Source organism: Neofelis nebulosa, chromosome 2, assembly GCF_028018385.1.
Source record: "Neofelis nebulosa isolate mNeoNeb1 chromosome 2, mNeoNeb1.pri, whole genome shotgun sequence".
Lineage (NCBI taxonomy): Eukaryota > Metazoa > Chordata > Mammalia > Carnivora > Felidae > Neofelis > Neofelis nebulosa.
Genome location: NC_080783.1, coordinates 27343351 through 27364939, shown reverse-complemented (window position 1 = coordinate 27364939; position 21589 = coordinate 27343351). Strand labels below are relative to the sequence as shown.

At 37.5% G+C, this 21589-nt stretch overlaps 1 protein-coding gene across 4 annotated transcripts in view; it reads left to right on the top strand.

Moving 5' to 3' along the window:
* The first annotated feature begins 214 nt into the window (after positions 1-214).
* MAP2 (microtubule associated protein 2) overlaps positions 215-21589 on the top strand; it is a 284391-nt gene continuing 263016 nt past the window's right edge. For all 4 annotated transcript variants that reach the window (XM_058706697.1, XM_058706637.1, XM_058706717.1 and 1 more), the window contains exon 1: positions 215-426. The gene's annotated coding sequence lies outside the window, so the exon portion shown is untranslated. The remainder of the gene's footprint in view (positions 427-21589) is intronic.

Sequence of the window (21589 nt, the reverse complement as noted above, 5' to 3'; positions counted from 1 at the left end):
GTTCCCGGACACTGCGGCGGGGGCACAGCCCCCCGGCCGAGCGGCCGCCGCATGGTGAGGAGGGGCCGGGGCGGGGCGCCGGGCGCGGGGAGGCGGGGCGGCGCGGGGAGGCGGGGCCAGGGCGGGGCGGCCGCTAGGGGAGCCCGGGCCAGGGCGGCGCTCAGACTGGGCCGGGCGCTCGGGCTGCGCGGGCTCTCGGCGGCCGCGGGGCAGCATCCTCCTCCTCCTCCTCCTCCTTATCCTCCACCTCCTCCTCCTCCTCCTCCCTCCTCGCGTCCTTTTCTTTCCTTCCGTTTCTTTCTCTTCTCCCTCCTCTCCTTCCCCTGCCCCGTCTCCCCTTTTTCTCCTTGTCCGGAGGGCCTTTAGTCCTAAGGTCCGTGAGCGCAGGCAGCAGCCAGGGCGGGTGCATCCAGATTGTGCGTCCAGGTAAGAGAGCTGTCGCCACCTCTGGTTCTGTATTCGGTGCCCTTCCTTCCTCCGCCCAGCTTTCTGCTAGAGGGAGCCTCAGCTCGGAAACGGGTGGGACTGGAGAAGGGGCTGGGCTGTCTTGTCCTCTCTGCCTTGGAAGCCGGCACAGGTTGGTTGGCTACCCCGTCTCCCACCTGGCGGAAGCTTCAGGCCCGGCCTCTCCAGGTGTCACCACTGAGCACGGGAATGGGCGCTGCGCCTGGGCTCTAGATTTGTAGAGTGTGTGACCTTGTCAGGTACCACTTTGAAACCCGGGGAACTTACGTCGGGTTAGGATATCCATATTGAGAGCTAATATTACCTGAGCTGTAGAAAGACGAGGAGTGGGTTATACAAAGGTAATGGAGGTGGGGGGGGGGTGTGTGTGTGTGTGGAGAATTCGAGGTAGAGAATTTTTTTTGTCCATCTAGCTGCAGAGAACTGCATACTGACGAATGAGTGAGTTAGAGAAGCCTTGTCAATTTGAAATCATTTTCCTTGTAATTCTTCCAAAAACAGCTGGAAGAAAAAATTGATAAGTATAATTTTAGGCAAATGAGAAATCTATGATCGTGTTGAAGGGCGGGACACGAAAAAAAAAAATGTCTGGATGAGCCTGAGCGTTTACACAATATTTCTGTTTCAAACGATAGGGGTGAGAAAGCTGCACCTACAGTCCATCTATTCTTTTTATTTTTAAAGGCTTCTGGGGGCCCGCATTGCCAATTGCCCTCCTTCCCCAATATAGTCTTTTGTTTAAGGGTGGAAATTTAAAGGAGTGTATGAAAGGAGTGGGGAGGTGTTGTGTTTGGGTGTGTGGAGGGGAGGGGAGGGGAGGGGAGAGTAAAGCAGATGGGGTCAGAAAAAAAGCATCTTTGGAAAACTGGAATTGATATTATATTGCTTGGCGTCAGGGCTTAAGGATTTTTGTCAGAAAATAAAAAGCTTTCATTAGCAACAAGCCCATTTATCACAATTACTGTGTGCCATCTGCTGTAAGCCCTTAGCACAATGATTCCAGGATACAGACCTTTAAAACTGACACAATGTGAAGGGTTTTTGTTTCAATGCATACACATACATACTCACGATGCGTGCACTTGTGCACATCACACACACGCTTACACATATGTAATACACTATATACAGAATATATACAGAAGAGAGTAACTGATTAAAAGACAAATCTTTTAAAATTTATCTTTGAGGGTTTGGGGCTTATGGTGTGAATGAAATCTGTAGTGCAAAACAAAAAAAATATTCTCAGGTGATATATAATTTTGAATGTGAGGCAGAAGGATTAATGGATGTTGGCAGGAACTAACTCAGATATTAAAGGTGTAATTTATTTAGAAATGGTTGGTCCGGGAGAGGAAATGACTGCAAACTGAAATTGAGGTTTGCAGCCGCAGTGAGGCGATGGAGAACAAAGCCTTTTATGTGAGCCACATTATGCAAAATGTCCCATGCTTGAACTTCAGGTACCAGCCCAGTGTAAAGCATAGCTTTGTCACTCTGTCATTTCACTGTGGGCAAATATATATATATATATATTTATATATATATTTGGCAATGGAAATAGATTAAACAAATAAAACCCCTTTAGAGTGCCCAAGAGGAAGATTACAGCCTTTCACCTGAATGTGACACAGAACACCCATTTAACTGGGCATGTTTAATAGGTATGTTTAGGTAGAAATCTTTATGAATTTGTACATCCTAGGTGTTTCAGTCAACCCTCTCCCCTTCATGCACAAAGCATCGTCCCTCCAAGAAAAGGTAAATTGCATTTTTTCTTTCAATAAAGAATATTTGTGTGTATGTGTGTGTGTGTGTGTGTGTGTTTTAACATTGATTTTCTGGTGATTTTATTTGATTATCATAGGTTTATATCTGTATGTATGATTTGTATATTATCAGAGCTATGGTGCCTTTAAGATTGTTGGCACAGGCTGTTTATCTGTTCATGATTTGTTTGATTTTAATTTGTAGCATTTCACAGTTTGCTGTCATATTATTTAATTTACAAAAGTTTTTAAAAATTTTACACATAAGTAGAAAATTGTCTAATATGCATCTGGAGATCTTAGTAATTTAAAAATTGATCTTCCTTTAAGCATTGTTTTGATTACCTTAATTTCTTTTTTTAAATTTTTTTGAATGTTTATTTATTTTTGAGAGAGACAGAGACGGAGTGTGAACGGGGGAGGGGCAGAGAGAAAGGGAGACAGAATCCGGAGCAGCCTCCAGGCTCTGAGCAAGCTGTCAGCACAGAGACTGACATGGGGCTTGAACCCACAAACTGCAAGATCATGACCTGAGCTGAAGTCGGACACTTAACCAACTGAGCCACCCAGGTGCCCCATTACCTTAGTTTTCATTTCGTTTCTCTCCTATTTTCCCCCCTCTTTCTTGTCAAGTAACCTGTTTCTTTCTGGTTGTCAGGGCTGCATTCAGCTTCTAGTTGTGTCTAGACTACCAAAAGCAGAGATAGTTCTCTCAGGAATTTTGAGTGTAGGAATTGTTAATTCTCTGCAGCAACTCTCCCTCAGGATGACCTGTTTACAGCACCTTCTCAGGGAGGAGAAAGAGAAAGAATGTGCTGAGAGAGCATGACCCAGTGAAACAGCCATTACCTCATCGTAGTAGCTACTTCAGATTCATTGAGAGAGCAGACATCCTCTCAGTGGAAACCAAACACTGGAGCACACCCATCTCTAGGCAGAAGCCTTCCTCTTCCCATAGCAGCCTCTACTGATTTTGCTTTGCTGAGGTTAAAGAGATGTTTTCTCTTTTAAGTATTTCAGAGATCTTGAACTTGGACGAAAATATGCAGCCAGAAATGAAACTTGGCACAGAATCTGAGCCTGAAGGAACTATTTCATTCCTTTACTGCTTTTGGCTTAAATCAATTTGCAAATTTTCTAAACATCGGAAGGGAAAAGGAAGAAAAATATTTGTTACTGTATTTTTTGCATGTTTTCTTATGACACACATATTTTGTGTTGAATTTTACTAGCAACTGGATAATAGACTGGACCGCTATGCTGTTTGAGAACTATAGCTGCATTATTGGAGTTGAAAGTTAAATAGTTATTATGTTTGATTAGATGTATACATGACAGTATGTACTTTCCTGAATTATTCATCAATATCCATAGGAGGCAGACCGTATGAAACCAATTGGGCGAGTTCAATTTTCAAGTTGATTATTCTGATTCATGAAGTCTTTTCAATGCTGAATTTCTTTGTGACAAATTAAGATAAGAATCTGAAATAAGAGTTATAGTAGACGACAACAGCACCCCTAGGTCAATACTGTATTTCCTAATGCTAAAAGTAGTCATTAGGTAAGTCATAACTAGATGCGTGAACCTGAAGATAACATTCTGAAGCTGTCATAAGCTCTTTTGTCTCTTGATACATGAGTTAAAGATGCTGTTAAGGTCTGCAAGTCACATCTGATTCTTTCAGATATATCAGTTCTTTTTGCTACTTTAATTCTCTCAATGCTTTTATTATCATCATCGTCTTGATCTATTCAGTGTACGTCTCTTATAGAGGCGGCAGTATTTTGATCATTTCACCAATTCTCTCCTCCCTTCACACCATTTTAATCTCACATCTGAATGTTAGACTTCTCTATTACTATTACTACTATTCTCTCATAGTATTGCTTTCAGTACAAATTAACTTTTAGGAGAACATTTATTCCTATTTACTTATTACACATCTATTAAGTTTCTACGAGATGCAAAGTATCATACGGGAGGCTATGTAATGAGATACCAAAAAAAAAAGGAAGACATAGTCCTTGGCTTTAAGAAACTTACAAATAAACTGAGGGTTGGTGGGGGGTGGGGTGGGGGGGAAGTGGGTGATAGGCATTGAGAAGGGCACCTGTTGGGATGAGCACTGGGTGTTGTATGGAAACCAATTTGACAGTAAATTTCATATAAAAATATAAATAAAAATAAATAAGAGGAAAGAAACTTACAAATAAAGTTGGAAGGATTTGTTTCTTTTATAAGAGGTGACATTCAAATGAGTAGCTGTTATATTACAGATATGACAGAGTGCAAGGGACTGCAATGTCCCAGCATCTCAAAGACAAGCTATTATGCATCACTTATATAAATGCCTTAATGTAGACGTACCTTCTTTATTCCATATATATTTTTGAATTGGAGAATGACAAAACATAACTGTGTGTGTGTGTGTGTGTGTGTGTGTGTGTGTACATATACATACCTACATAATGGAAATAGTAATAGCCCCTCAAATACTTCCATCAGTTAGCTGTAGAAAGTCATGTCATTAAATACTGTACAGCACATGAAAATTCAAATTCAGAGTTTTTTTGGATATTCTCAAGGAATTATCTGTCCCAGGAATTGATTCCAGGCCTCAAAAGCGGTTAAAGAACTATGAAGTCAGAAGTGGTAGACAGAGGACCAAAATCAAGGGAAAGGGTCTATGAGAAAGTTTGGGTGGGTGGGTGGGAGTAGAGGAGATGAGGAATGAAAGCAAATTCTCAGTTGTTAATAGTTGTCCATTCAGGATGGAGAAGAGCCTGTGTCTAAGTGGGTGGGGAAGGAAGAAGTCCTTTTTTTCTACCTCCTCATAATATTTTGTTCATAATCCTCCCTTTCATTACTTTGAACTAAGGCCATAGGTGTTTCCTTATAAAATTTATAAAGGATGCTTATTGGAAGCGATTCTGTAGTGAATCAGAATTTTAAAAGAATGTGAGCACGATTAGTTGACATTTTATGCAAAACGCTTTGAATCTAATCTTTGAACTTTATCTTTCCTGTTCAAGAGAAACAAGCTTTCCTTTGAGTGATAGTATTTTAACTGTGATATTTTTACTTGTACATTTGAGGGAAATTCTGTGAGAATTTAGACAGACTAAAGAGCCCAGGATTTCCTCTTACAGTTGGTTAACTTGTACTGTGGCTTTGGGGAAAGTTGAAAACAATTTACTTCCATTAAAACACACCAGAAGTGGCAAAAATCTTTTTTTTTTTAATTTTGCTTTTTTGTTATGTTAACAATCCTTTAGAGAAAACAATTTCTGGGGCACCTGGGTGGCTCAGTCGGTTAAGCGGCCGACTTCAGCTCAGGTCATGATCTCACGGTCCGTGAGTTCGAGCCCCGCGTCGGGCTCTGTGCTGACAGCTCAGAGCCTGGAGCCTGCTTCAGATTCTGTGTCTCCATCTCTCTCTGACCCTCCCCTGTTCATGCTATCTCTCCCTGTCTCAAAAATAAATAAATGTTAAAAAAAAAATTAAAAAAAAAAAGACAAAATAATTTCACTTAGAAGATCACACAGCTTGACTTTGCCCTTCTTTCTTTTCTTTGCTCCTTCCTTTCAATTTGTGCAAAAATCATTGATCATTAGAAAGGTGCCAATACTATTTTTATTAAAATTTATTTTCCATTACACCTATATTTCTCATTTAACATGCAGTTTTTATGCTACATTCTCCTCCTCCTTAGCATTCCATCCCTATCTTGGCTCTTTCTTTGATCCTACCTTTTATTTCCTAGCCTTGAATAATCTTTTCCTTGTATACCAGTGTTTGCTCATGTTCCCTTCCTCTAGAAGGCCTTTGTGAATCTGGAAGAAAAGTTACTACCTTGTTTCTTCCCATGATTGGAACCAAGTTTCCCCAGGTTCTCTTATCTTAAACATAAATGCTCATCCCAACTGTGTCCTCACCAGCCTTCTTTAAATTAATTTTTTAAAAAATCTGCAGGTAATGGTACATCTAAATGACTAATTGTTTTCAAAATGAAAAATTTGGTTAACCAACTGCTATTTTTGTCATTTTGTTCACCTGAAGCCAAGTAAAATGGTTCAGCTATTTTTATAAATTAAATCGACTAGTAAAGTCAATCCATTATCTTCATTTTATGCTGCTTAACTAACTCCACAGATATACACCTAATACTTTGAGTACTAGCTAGTCAATGACTATTCTGAAAATGCTGAACCAAATTAATTCAGTTTCATATAAAACATTTCTGATTAAATTGCTCTGAACAACATCATCATTAGCCATCTTGAGTCCATTTCAAAATGATCATAAAGCAGAGTGCCTGAATATCCATGAGGATATTTCATCACTTAATTGTCCAGGTCTATTACATATAAAGCAAACTCACAAGTAAATACACAAATTCTATTAATTTGAGGTCTGCTAATCATGCCAATATCAGCCTTTCACATTACTTTAAGTGTTAATGGCTTTATAGTTGGCTATGTTTTATTGTTGTAACAATTTTAACAGTACTGTGTTGTATTGTTAATGGACAGCAGTGAAATTCTATAATGAACTGATATGAAAAAGTGTTCTTAATTTTATTGGCTAGAAAGAATGATACAACATCAGTTGCATTGACATGAAAGCAATTAAGTAATGCTTAGCTTTGAAATTTCATTATTTGGGCATTGTGTCTTTCAAAATTGTAATTTAGTCTTTCCTTAAGTGTATAAATGCTTTTGGCAGAACAATATTTTAAACAATATGCTGCTCACTTTTTGTTGATGTTTGTATGAGATACCATATTCCTTTGGCCCTTTTTAAAAACAAGCAAAAAAGTTTAAGCGTTCAGTTATGCATTCTCTTTTTGTTAATGAGTACTGTATAGCTAGGAAAAGCTCTCATTAATTTACTGCACATATTTATCATTTATTGTTGAACAAAAATTTGCAATCTGTAGCATACAATTTCTTTCTTCAGGGAACAATAATATGGAGTCATAGTACATGTAACAAGTTATGAACACATGAAATTTGTTTTCCTTCTGTTTCACAAAGGGCTTGCATGGTGTTGTGTGTGTATGTGTGTGTGTGAGATAATCTAAGACAGCCTATTATAACTATGCCATTTTTTGTAGTTGAAATAAATTATTTCACAATCAGCTGATTTAGAGAAAATTAAAATTTTACTATGATGTTCCACGTGAGAACTTTTGGTATTAAATACATTTTTAGAGGCAAAACAATGATATGGGTGTTCATTAATGAAATTAAATTGTATTAATTTCAACCTATTTGTATACTTTTCTGTTTAGAGATAATAGTCCAGATTCCATTGTCCATTATTGAAATCAAATGATAAGGCTAAATATTGTGCTCAAATAAAAATATCTGTTTTGATCAAGTCAAAATGTCCTAAAATGAAATATTGGCCACTTAAGTTTATCTTTTAAGAAGTTTAGGTGGCACTGCTTTTGCATGCAAAATGCAATTTATCTTCATCGCAACAGGAGAAGCTTGAGTTGATGGAACTTTAGAAATTTTACTGCCAAGAAAGCATTAAAACACTAAGCATCCTACTGAAAGCCAAATCTCTTCTAAAACAATAAAGTGAGTATGGTCTAGCATTATTTAAATGGACTTTAGCCATTGTGTCTCAATCTAAAGCTTGCCTCATTCATAGATTACGTGATGGAAATTATTATAGACTACTGAGTGGCCTTTGGTGAAATTGAGATTTTGTGGGTTTTTGTTTTTTTTTAAGTTCTCTATTTCAGACTCAGTCACCAGTTCCATGATTTTTGTTCCTTTTGTTTTAAATAGGACTACATTATATGAGGGTGGTCACTATCAAAATTAGAACTTATGAAAACTGCACAACTCTGGATAATGTCACAGCCCTATATCAGCCCCTTCTTAAAAACTACATGGGGGTATGTGATAAGAATCCAAATGTTCATTAAAAAGCTGATATTGAAAATGTGTAAACTGAGGGGTGCCTGGGTAGCTCAGTTGGTTAAGTGTCTGACTTCAGCTCAGGTCATGATCTTGTGGTCCATGAGTTTGAACCCCACGTTGGGCTCTGTGCTGACGTCTCAGAGCCTGGAGCCTGCTTCGGGTTCTGTGTCTCCCTCTCTCTCCCTTCCCTATTTACGCTCTGTCTCTCTCTGTGTCTCAAAAATGAATAAATGTTAAAAAAATTTTTTTTAATTAAAAAAAAAGAAAATGAGTTAACTGATTTTTGGTTTTTAATAAAATATTTTCCTGGGGTGCCTGGGTGGCATAGCCAGTTAAACATCTAGCTCTTGATTTTGGCTCAGGTCATGCTCTCATGGTTTGTGAGATTGAGCCCCACGTCAGGCTCTGTGTCAACAGTGGGGAGCCTGCTTGGGATTCTGTCTCTCTCCCACTCTCTCTTTCTCTTTCTCTCTCAAAAATAAATAAATATTTTTAAAAAATAAAATATTTTCCTTTTGCTTCTAATTTATTTGTACTGTATATAACAGAGTAGCTCTTCATAACCCTATTAATTAGTAGCTTCAAAGGATTATGTGCTTACGTACCTGGAAACATAAGATGACATTAATGTATTCTTTAGTTTTATGCCTCTGCCCCATTGCAGAAAGGACATTAGTTCTTAAGGCTTGCTAATTATACATGAACTAGATGATGTTTGAAGGGGAAGAGGGACTGTCGAGAGAAAATGATGTGAACCTTTGACATACATGTGAATAAACCGGTACACAGAGCTGTTAAGTGACTTACCCAAGGTCCTGAGGAGCAGAGCCAGGCCTAAAACCATCATTATGGCTTCAACTCAGAGCTTGTTAAGGGTGCCAGTGAAGAACCATTCCACTCTGACTTTCTGTTTCCAATTCTGATTATATTGTCGTTTTCTGAGCTGAGGGGTTTAGGTGAAGTGACAATCATACCTGCCCAACTTTGTGATCCTACTGTGACTTTCTCATGGATACCAAAGAGGGAGGGACTTGGAATTCTAAGGCCATTCCAACCAGCTCCATGCCAGCCACACTTCAGAAATTAAGACTAAACCTGATCCAGGAAACACTGACTGGGCTCCTGCCCAGGGCCATTCCTGTGGTTTGGATCTCTTAAAACAGAAGTTTAAACTCTCTGGGGATGTGTGCCCAGACTCAAGGTACTTGGAAAGCCAAGGAGCTTTTCTCTGAGCTTGAACTATCCATACTGATGCTTCTAGATTGATGGAGTCTGTGTTTAAACTTGGGTGTATGTACAAGGGGAATTCAACAAAAATAGCCAGATTGAAACTTTTTTCTGACCTATAGCAACATGAAATTTTCTCAAAAATAGCTTTCCTTTTGTGTTTCCCCCAGCTTTAATATTTTTAGCTAGGAGGAAGTGAGCTAGAAAGGCTGTGGGCCTCTGTGTCTGTGCCTGTTTCCCTCTTTCTTACTCTCGTATGTCCTCCTGTTTCTCTGTCTCCAGTGCTCCATCCCTCTTGGATTTTGCTTCTTCCAAGGAGACAGCAAATTAAATAAGTATTAGGTGTTGCTATGGTTACTGTGTTCAGTAGAGCTTCACCTGCACCCACATTGCTTAGGCGTTGTAGAGTCTTAAGTTGACAAATATTTGAAAGGCATGAAAAGCATCTTGGAGGAAAGAAATTAAGCAGAAGCCATGCTTAAATATTTAAAGAGGAACATATTCCTAGTCACTGAAAACTGAAACGATATCACTACCTAGGGAATGAAGGAATTCTAGTGTTACCCTTCTGTTAGAGAATGTTATATAGCAGGTCCTGTTTATCTAGATGAACATGTTTAATCGCCCGTCAGAATCGGAGTGACTTTTATCAGTGAGTAGATGTAACAGAATTCCTTAAAATATTTTCCATGTACATTTGTGAAAGACTGTGTTGTGCATATTGTCTTTCTCTGGGATGTTTTTATTTTGAGCCATAAATACAGGAAAAGTTAACTGCACACCACGAATCTACACTTTATAAAGGCAAATTTTTAAAAATTAAGATATTCCTTGCTCTTCTTTGTTGTGGTTTATTGAATTTGATAATCTGAAAATCTAAATGATCTTTAAGAAATTAAAATGGTATTCTTCCTTGGGAAGGATTCATTATCTGTCTTTTTTCCACTTAAATATCAGGCTAGTGAGCCGTATATTTCTAGTGTCATCGTTCGTAAATCATTCATTATTTATTTAACAAAAGGTTATTGGATCCCTAGTATACATCAGAATTTTTCTAAATGTGTAGGAAATTTGGACATAGCATACAAATCCCCGCCTTTATGTAGCTTATAGTCTAATAACAGGAGACAGAAACTAATAAATAAGTAAGTGAATGAACATTTGAAGCATGAAGAAATGCTATAAGAAAGAGGAAACAAAAGCATATAATAACGCTTATTTGGGATGGGATAGGCTGCCTTTATAGACTCAAGTAATGAGAAATAGCCATGGGAATGTGGGCGGGCAAGAATTTTCAAGCTGTGGGGACAGCATAAACAACAGCCTTGAAACAGGAAGAAGCCTGGCGTATTGGAGAAACAAATACAAGGCCAATGGCACTGGAATCTAACGAACACGATAAAGGGTTGGAGAGGAAATCGGGGCAGAAGGCAGGTGCCAGGCCACATAGGTCCTCTTGATGAGGGGTTTAACTTTTATGTGACTTGCAGTGCTTTCTGATTTTTAAGGTAGTAGAAGCAGAATTTTTTGAGAACCTCATAAAAACTTCCAAAGATTAATTATATTATCTAAGTCCCTATGGACAAATCTGTATCTTATTCACTAATGTGTTAAATCACAAGAGATAAATAATTTAGAAAATCAAAAATCAATGGGGTAAAATTAGACATGTGTTGACCTGGTCTAATATAACAGTTTAAACATAGGTAACCCTTGAGGTGATGGGTGGCTCAGTCAGTTAAGCATCCGACTTCGGTTCAGGTAATTATTTGGCAATTCATGAGTTCGAGCCCAGCATCAGGCTCTGTGCTGACAGCTCAGAGCCTGGAGCCTGCTTCAGATTCTGTGTCTCCCCCTCTCTCTGCCCCTCCCCTGCTCGCACTCTCTCTCACTCTCTCAAAAATAAATAAACATTAAAAATTAAAAAAAAATAAATAAACATAGTAACCCAAATTGTGTCATTTTCTTTAGGTGTTGGAAAATTATGTGTATAAGTAATTTTAACCTCTTGTAGCCTTTTTGCACCCCAAACTAACCTTTAAAAAGTAAATCCAAACAGAAAAGTACAAGTATGTATATGAGAAAAGTCCCCCAAATCATTTTAGTTTCAATATGGATTTGTTCTTTGGCTATTTCCCCACAGCAGCTTTATTGTAAGCAAGTCCAGGTGCCAAGCAACAACCAACATTGTACTGAAATTTCTAAATAAATTAAATAACAGAGCAACACATATTTTGCTTCACATATTTTGCACATATTATTAAGGCAATAGCTTAAATCTGAGAATTTATAAGTGAGCTGATCCAATTTCCTGATGATATTGAATCACCTGTGTGATTAATGATCATGCATATATTATACTAAAATATTTAATATACTTTTCATATATTTGTAGATCTAATGTGATGCTCTATTGAGCTTAGCATTAAACACAGTTTGCCAGACATTTGATTGATTTTACCTCTGGCATACTGCAAGGCTGTTAACGTTTTCTCTAGGCATTCCTCAGTAGAAAAGAGAATTATTATTTTTTATTCCTTCATGTAATGTTATTTTCCAGACATTTCAATATGCCACATAATGTGGGAGAAATTATTATTTTTATTTTATAAGGAAGAATTGAATTAACGTTGATTTTTCTTCAAGCTTCTTTTCTTGACTCCATTTTGTTTTGTTTTTAGGATTAATTAAATCATAATGTTAATTGGTTTTATGTGGAACCATTAGATAGAGTGATATATCTATTTCCCAGATTTGCGGTTACTCAACTTAAATATTAAAAGTATGAATAACAAACCAAGAAATAATTCTGATATATATTAAATCAAATAGTATTCTTAGAATTTTATTCAAATGTGGGCTTCTTAATATTGAGATATCACTAAGCATCAAATATAGTGGAACATGTTATTTCAAAGGATTGATGATCAGGCTTTAAAAAGAAACAGTAATTTTCTTCTAAATATACAACCATGCTTATGCTATGGAATATAAAATATACAGCATATTGCTGTCCCCTAGTTGACATTCACTAGAGACGTGAGACACAAAACTAAAAAAGAATATAGTGCACAATAAGGTAAATGATATAGTATGGCCTATAAATGCTTTGCAAGTTCAGAAGAGGGAGGTATATCACCATGTGTAGAAACTGAAGATTTTGTGTGGGAAGCAGAATGTGGAGTGGGGCTGTATAAGTGGCTGGGTTTGGAAAAGTGCCCAGGTAGCACAGTTGTAAAAAGCAAAGGCAGGGAGGTGACAATGAGCAAGGTAAACCAGAGTGCCAGCAATAGAGGATTCCGTTAAGAGAACAATGGGATTGGAAGATAGTCCTGGGTTTGTAGAGGTCCTTAAACACTGGGCTTAGTAGAGGTTTTGGTTTTATCATTAAGGCCACTGGAGGCAAGCGTTTGGAAATTAGTGAGGGATTTTGACCTGGGGAGTGGCGAGAAAGCATGTGATACCCTAAGATTAGCAAGACAAATTTGAGAGAACAGAATGGCAGGTTTAGAATTTCTACGTATGGCATAGCCTAGAGACACCAACCTACTTAGAGTACGAGACTAAAAGATTTGTGTGGGAGCTCCGGTTTCGGACATTTTCATGAACAGTTAAGAAAATATCAATACCGACAAATGAAAGTAGGTGACACCGATAGAGATGGAATGAGGAACGTCAGCTCTTTGACATTTTTTGAAAGATAGATTTGAGGAAGCCCAAAGAGTTAGAAGCCAGGTAGAACTGCAGTTAGTAATATGAGCCTCTACTGGGGTTATGTCACATGTGTGCAAAATATGTACATTTAAAAAGAATTGGCTTTGGAAGATAGCAAAGAATTTAGGACAAAGTTCAATACAACTCCTCTGATTTCTAGGCTATATTGGAAATGGACTACATGACTTCACAAATTACTATAGTAAACAGTTACTGAAAAATCAATGAAATGTGTGTGTGTTTAAGTAAACAGATTTTTTTTGTAAGAAATTACAAAATTATTTTTGTTATTTAGTTCTGATTTTAAATATTTGGATTCTTAAAATGTTTGACCTCTTTATAACTAATATCATATGGTTATATGTAAGCTATTTTGTAAAAGGCCAGATAGAAAATGTTTAGGCTTTGTAGGTCACATACACTCTCTGTCCCCAATTACTCAGCTCTGTTTTGTAACAAGAAAGCAACCATAAGTAATATGTAAACCACTGGGTATTGAAGTGTTTCAATAAAACTTTATTTACAAATAAAGGTGATAGGCCCATTTGATCTGTGGACTGTAACTTACCAACTCCTGGCATGTAGTGTCCTGTTTTGGCATAGCTCTACAAAATGTCTTTGAAATTATGTAACCGAACATAATTAAAACATATCAGAACATATTAGAAACTATAGAACTTGTCCTAAGCCACTGGATTAGTTTCATCATATGGGCATGGATTGTGTTTACATTATTTTTTCCTCAGCCTCTGGTAACTTCAGAATAAAATTGTGTTCCATTTCCAAAACCGTTTGAACCTATAGTTAATACATTTCACATACTAACTCTTCTATGCTTTACTTTCTTACTTACGATTTTCTTTTGTCCTTATCTTTTGAACCCTTTTTTAGAACAAGGTAAGATGAAATAAGGCTACTTTCTACATTTTCATGAGAGAGCCATTTTTAATTAAAGTCTGTGTGCAGAGTATTCTTACTTTCCAGGAGTGAAGGTGGTGTGGCATTTCAATCATGTTTGCTATTAAATTAGGACAGATTGCATTGCTCTTGTTATCCTATTTACACAACTCAAATAGTTTTCTCACACATAAACTGTAACTTTTATGTGAATATGATATCAGAGGACATTTATTAAATCTGTTATTCTCACATTAAAAAAAAATGGGATGGTTTGTTTCTTCTGAACATTTCACTGTGTCTGTGGTCACAAATGTCTTTCAAATGAGTTTTAAACCCTCAGGATTCAAGTGATCCTGGCAGGAAGCTGCTAAAACTCAAATATTTTCTCTCTTTTATGAGTACGCGAACATGGAAATACTCTGGGGATTAGGATTCAGATAATTTAAATATTGTTCTCTTTCTCTCCAGAATGCTGTGTGAGATTTTCTCACTCCAAATTGAAATCTGGGACTCATGGTATAAGAAACTACGAGTTTTAATTTGTTTTGTTTTGTTTTACATACTCTTCTTGTGAAATGATACTGTTGCCTTCTGATTTCAGTAAGACCTTGTTAATACATTGGAATTAAACAGTTGGACAATTTTTGACCATCCAGTTAAATTAATAGTGAGATGTTTTTGTTTTACTCTTCTAGATATGGTATAATGGACAAGAGAGCTCTTAGCCTGAAAAAAAAAAAAGTGTTATCAATTAGGTGCAACTTGGTAATGATGTTTAGACCTACCCAAGGAGAGTGACATAGGAAATGGTAAATGTGTAAATGTATCTACACGGGATGTAGTTAACACTGAAACAATGTTTCAAATTTTGGATAACTATGTTATACAATTAGTTATAATATCTAATAATAGAAGAAAAATTGACCCAGTATTGGAAAAATTTATACCAAATCTAATGAGAATTTCATTTTGCACTTAAAATATAATTTAGTAGGGCGCCTGGGGGGCTCAGTGGTTAAGTGTCCGACTTTGACTCAGGTCATGATCTCGCGGTTTGTGGGTTCGAGCCCTGCATGGGGCTCTCTGTTGACAGCTCGGAGTCTGGAGCCTGCTTCAGATTCTGTGTCTTCCTCTCTCTCTCTCTCTGTCTGTTCCTCTGCTCATGTGGTTTTTTTTTTAAAAAACAAAAATAAAAAATATAATTTACAGAATTTTATTCTGTCACTACTTAAATTAATAAAATTTAAAATTTAAACACTTAAAATTGTTCATGAATATATACATGTACAATTATGTACATTGACTGGTCATTGAAGATCTATAAAAATTTCTTTCCACATCTGAAGTTAGAGAGGACAAAATGGAGAACAGAGAGGAGAATCATATGGCAATCACTTTGCTTAACTCCAGCTTTATTTGCATTATTTCTGTGAGCCCACATTGTTGCTGTTTCATTTGTTATTTGTAAGACTACACACTTAATTACATAATTTCACAATTATGTGTGATTGCCAAGGTCCACATTTATTAATACCTATACTCCTCTGAACAAGATGCCTAAAGTGTGTGCATGCGCATGTGTACCTGTATTTATGTGTATGATTTACAAAGGGCAACTTGTCTTAGCATAGACTCATAAAGGAAATGCCCTCCAAATAAATCTACAACCACCTTGGCCCTTCTTTTGTTATCTTTAAAATGAGGATAGCTGCTGGGGCACCTGGGTAGCTCAGTCGGTTGAGCATCTGACTTCGGCTCATGTCATGATCTTGTGGTTCATGGGTTTGAGCCCCGCATTGGGCTGCTGACAGCTCAGAGTCTGGAGCCTGCTTTGGATTCTGTGTCTCCCTCTCTCTCTGCCCCTTCCCCACTTGCATTCTGTCTCCCTAAAAAATAATAAACGTTAAAATAATTTTTAAAAATGAGGATAGCTGCCAAAGATCTCTCAGGCTTTTGTTTTGTTTTGTTTTTAGATAGAAGAATCTGGAAGCCAAATTAGAGCTATCTTTTAGGACAAGGATTTCTTGTTTCTAGGGAGCAAAACATGGTGAACAAAATGCTCTACCTTCCACAATTATATTTCCAAAGAAGAAAGGCAGTGACAGAATTATCATATTTAAGAGATGTCTAGGAGTGCTGGGTAGCTCAGTCAGCTGAGCATCCAACTCTTGATTTCAGCTCAGGTCATGATCTCAAAGTTCATGAGTTCTACATGGAGCTCTGCACTGACAGCAAGGAGGCTGCTTGGGATTCTCTTTCTCCCTCTCTGACCCTCCCGTACACATGCACACACACACACTCTCTCTCTCTCTGTCTCTATCTCCGTCTCTCCCTCCCTCTCACCCTCTCAAAATAAATAAACATCAAAAAAGAGGGAGAGAGATGTCGGTCACCCAGTGGTTATATTAGCCAGTTGGAAACTAAGGAACTGTGCAGACTTTTTGGACATAAGGCTTAGCAGTTCACAACATCTTAAGTCAATGTTAAGTCATCCCATGAATTGATACTGGGATATACAACATGAATAGACATGGGCATTGCACTGAATTTATTTGGGAGAGAATGTAAATGAAAATAATATTTTACAGACCCTTATTTTATTGTTTGGTATAGACAACATAGTATCTTTATCATGATGAATTAAAAACTTTTTGTTACATTTCACTTAGATTTCTCTCTAAGTCATTGTATGTAGGCTATAAACATTTTCACAGAATAGTTCTTTGAAAAATTCAAAAATTTCATTATTAGAGAATGTGATGTTATAGTTAGTATATAATTTTTATTTGCTTGTTTGTACAGTAACTACAAGATATCCCTACTGCCAAGAAAATTTTGTGAAGGGAGTGGTCAACAAATATTTTTGAAAGAGTGAACAATTTTAGATAAAGTTGTTTAGAATCCCAACTTATTTAGTACTGTACCCAAAAGGAAATGATGGCTCTGTTTTTGGGTGGTAATATTTTAAAAATCAATACTGTCTCTTTCTCTTAAAAAGAAAAAAAAGCCATTTGTCTAAAATCTCAATCTTTACCTTTGTTCAAGATGTAGAAAGCATTATCAGTCTACACTCTTATTGAGACCTTGAGAAAGTTTTTGAGTCCCCGGGCCTCAGTTTTCTAATCTACAAAATGAGGAGATGAATTTCATTGTCTTTAAGACTGCTTCACATTCTATAGTGAATTGAAAGGACATCGCCTTAATTTCCACTTTTGCACAAATCAGTTTTTCATGTTAGCTAGCTATTTGGCCAGCAAAGATTTCAGTGATTAAAGTGCTGTACAGATAAGTTTTTTAATTTATTTTTTATTAGGGAAAGCTGAATGTCACCAAGAAGGTTGGCATTATGAGATGTCTTTCACACTTTATCCATTGTGGGCACCTTCTTTATATTCAGCGAATGCTTACTAAGAACCAGTTATGAAGCCCCTGCTGTGGTGAGTCATGTTAGCCGTATGAGGAAAAAAACAAGACTGCATCCTTACTCTCCAGAAACTTATTACAGGGTAGGGGAAGACAACCAGGTCACATGCTTTGGATAACTAAACAGTCTATAAATGAACACTTACAGCACATCACTAATTTTCCTGTGTCAAGTACATGGAGGAGGAAGTGTGTATGGGCCAGCTTTGACTAGGAACCAAGTCATGGTATGGTTATGAGTGGTACAAATACTGTGAGCTGATGGAGAGATGAGACTGTGACAAGGCTTTAGGAAAAGATGGAAGCAACTCTACACACGTGGCAGATGTTTGCCCTTCTTATAGCCAGTGGGAATTAAAAAAAGAAGAAGAAGAAAAGAATTGTTTTTGAAAAAGCTATTTTGCAATAGAAGGACAATAAAAATGTTCTGTTCACTAATATATACGATACACATTTTGTTTCTTTGGTAAGTCTTCCATCGAAATTATTATGGAGAAAATATTTCTCATGACTCCTTTAAGTTAATTAAGTTAATTTTGTTAATTCCAGATGATCTTTAAATGTCCATTTAAATTCTATGAGAATGGCTTCTGCTTCAAATGGAAGTCCTTTGGAAGACATGACGCTTTGAAAAGGTTGGAAAGGAGGAGGAGGTGTGCCCAGAGGATTTATTGTACCATTTTTTCAAAGCAGAGGCCAGCTGTTTTGGAACTAGAATTAAAATGTAAATTATCAAAGGAGGATAATGAGAGCCATTCCTTTCAGACAATGCCCAGTGCAATCAGAGTAAGCAAAGGGTTTGGGAAGATTTTCTACTACGCACAAGTCACGGATGATGAACTCAAAGGCTGGGAGGGAAGTGATTTACAAGAACCCAACTGGACACAACCCATGGATTGTCTAGTACTCTGGACAGCTGAGTTCATTGAGGAACAGACCTTCAGTTCTGCTGGGACTGAATCCAAATCACGAGGTAACTGTACAGAATTGAGGAAGTCACTGCATCAGTACCATGGCAGGGCTGTAAATTGAACTATGGTGCTGGCATGAGTTGCATTTCAATTTATGTGGTTTTATGAATCAAAACAGAAGTCTTTGAGTACAGGGCAACAGTCAGTGCCACATGGGAACAAAATAGAAAGATTAAACATGAGCTTGTTCAGGATTTTCTACATAAACCAGAGGACAAAAACCCATGAAAGCTTTCAAATGCAAGGATTTTCATGAATAAATTAGTTTTTATTTAAAATTAAAAAAAATTTAATGTTTGTTTATTTTTGAGAGAGAGAGAGAGAGAGAGAGAGAGAGGATGCGAGCATGAGCAGGGGAGGGGCAGAGAGAGAGACACAGAATCTGAAGCAGGCTCCAGGCTCTGAGCTATCCTATCAGTGCAGAGCCCAATGTGGGGCTCGAGCTCACAAGCTGTGAGATCGTGACCTGAGCCCAAGTCAGATGCTCAACCGACTGAGCCATTCAGGCACCCCTATTTAAAAAAAATTTTATACATTTGTTTATTTTTGAGGGACAGAGGGAGACAGAGCACAAGTGGGGGAGGGGCAGAGAGAGAAGGAGACACAGAATCTGAAGCGGGCTCCAGGCTCCAAGCAAGCGGTCAGCACAGAACCTGATGCGGGGCTCGAACCCACGAACCGTGAGATCATGACCTGAGCTGAAGTCGGTCACTTAACTGACTGAGCCACCCAGGTGCCCCAAATTAGTTTTTATTTTATTTTATTTTTTTGTTCAAATTTAAGTGCTTCATAAAAGATCCAAAAGGCTACATGTAAGTCATACAGGTATATGTTCATTTGAACTGACCTTTTGGTCCTAGTATTTAATGTCACTGTTACTCAGACATCACACTTCTGTAATGAAGAAATCAAATGTCACTGAGGAAAAAAAAATGGGGAATATATATATAATTTATATTTGGGTTTTACACAAACTGTGAAAGAGAGTAAAATAACTTTAAACTCTAAGATTTTGGGGTATGGAGCCTTATACATTTTTTTAATGAAAAAGTGGTCAATAATTGTCTTTTATATGACCATAAAGTTTATTTGCGTTGGTGAACCATTTCTATAGTGTTCTAAAATCAGATCAGCTAAAAATCAGATCAGAGTTAATGTCTGAAATAATAAGGGGTTTGATTAGCAAATAAATATTTAATTACAAGCTTAAATTTTAGCACCTTTCCTTACTCCCAACCCAGTGTTTCATTTAGATCCATGACTCTTTCTCTTTATGCACTCTTGCTGGTTTATTTGTTCCATTTTTTGAGCTTTAACAATCGTCTGTATTCTCATAACTCTCTAATCTGTGTCTCCAGCTTAGATTTCTTCTCTGGAGACTCAGATTCATATACTCCAGTGTCTACTAGGTAGCTCTACTTGGGTTCTGTGGGCTTCTGAAACTCAACATGTTCATAAGGAAACTGATTCCAACATCCGTCCTACATTCCTCTTAGAGTCCCTGTTGTACGTAATGGAATTATTCCAAGTCAGAAACCAAAGGTCATCCTAGACTTCTCAAAATATTTCCTACATGTGTTTTCCTTTCAGCGTTTTCTCCTTTTCATCCCCTACTCTCACTGACTTGGTTTTTCACCTTGTATCTGTAGTATAGCAATTAATTTTCCTGTCTCCAATCTTTTCCTATTAAATTCCATCTTTATATGAACTGGAGTGATCTTTCTAAACTGTGTATCTATCTAGATTACTCTTCTCCTTAAAATCCTGAATCTATTATCTTTTTCACATAGCTTCTAAAGGCATGTAAATTAAGTATGCTGTCTCTTCTTCAATCTTATTGTCAGCCAGCTACTCCCTGCGTGTATTTTTGACCACCCTCAGAACTACCAAACTACCGATGACTTACTATCTTCTTCCCATTACAGGTTGTTTTTTTTTTTTTACTCCTTCACTAACTTCTTTTCATTTTTAAAAATCAGATCAGCTTTTGTATTTCTCTCCCACTGGGGTATTTATGCTTCTTGAGGGAAGGAATGATCATATTTATCTTTGTAAATCCAGGCACTGGCAGACTGCCCTGCTATATACTACACATTTAGTAATTGTCTGTTGAACTAAACAATGCTGGTTTATGGTTGCATTTAGCTTTTGCTACTGATGACTTTGATTAAGTGGGTGCTTGTCTACTACACTGAGTTTCCATCCAGGGAGCTAAGTTCAGTCAAATACTTTGGTGTACCAAGTAATTTTATGATGCTTCTTGATCTGTGCTCCCCATCTCGTCACCATACACTCCCAGAGAGCACCTTGTTTCATTTTTCCACCCAACCCTGAGTAAGTTAAAGGCTCTGAACCTCAGTTTCTTCACCCTAGTTCCTTTTCAAAGGGTTCTTATGAGAATTAACTGTGATAGAGAGCTTTTGTGAAAATGGTAGCACGGTGTTAAGCACAGCGTTAGAGCTCAATAAGTATTTAGTGATTTTTCAGAAAAAATAATGACTCTTCATGCTTTCTTTTTTTTAATTTTTTTTTAACGTTTATTTATTTTTGAGACAGAGAGAGACAGAGCATGAATGGGGGAGGGGCAGAGAGAGAGGGACACAGAATCTGAAGCAGGCTCCAGGCTCTGAGCCATCAGCCCAGAGCCTGACGCGGGGCTCGAACTCAGGGACCGCGAGATCGTGACCTGAGCTGAAGTCAGACACTTAACCGACTGAGCCACCCAGGCGCCCCTCTTCATGCTTTCTAAAATGTTTCAGCATTGCTGTTGGGAAATAAGAATGAATGTTCAACTGCTAATAGGAGAGAGGTGAGCTAAAATTCTCAACTATCATAGGACCATGCTATGGGTCTGACTTTACACATTTGACATAACTTTGACCTCAACAAGCCTCCAAGCAAATTGAGTTTTTAGAATAAACCAGTGAGAAAGAATTATTGTAACAATATCCCTTGTATAATAATTAAATATTTAAGTGACGATTATACTAGCATTTCATAAAGTGAGCAAGGATCCTACTATGCTTGAAATCTATATTGTTTTGCTTAGGTTAACTTAATTTAATGACAATAAATTATTTACCAAATAGATTAATCATTAAAATCAGCAAAGTGGGGCACCTGGGTGGCTCAGTCAGTTAAGCATCCGACTTTGGCTCAGGTCATGATCTCACGGTCGGTG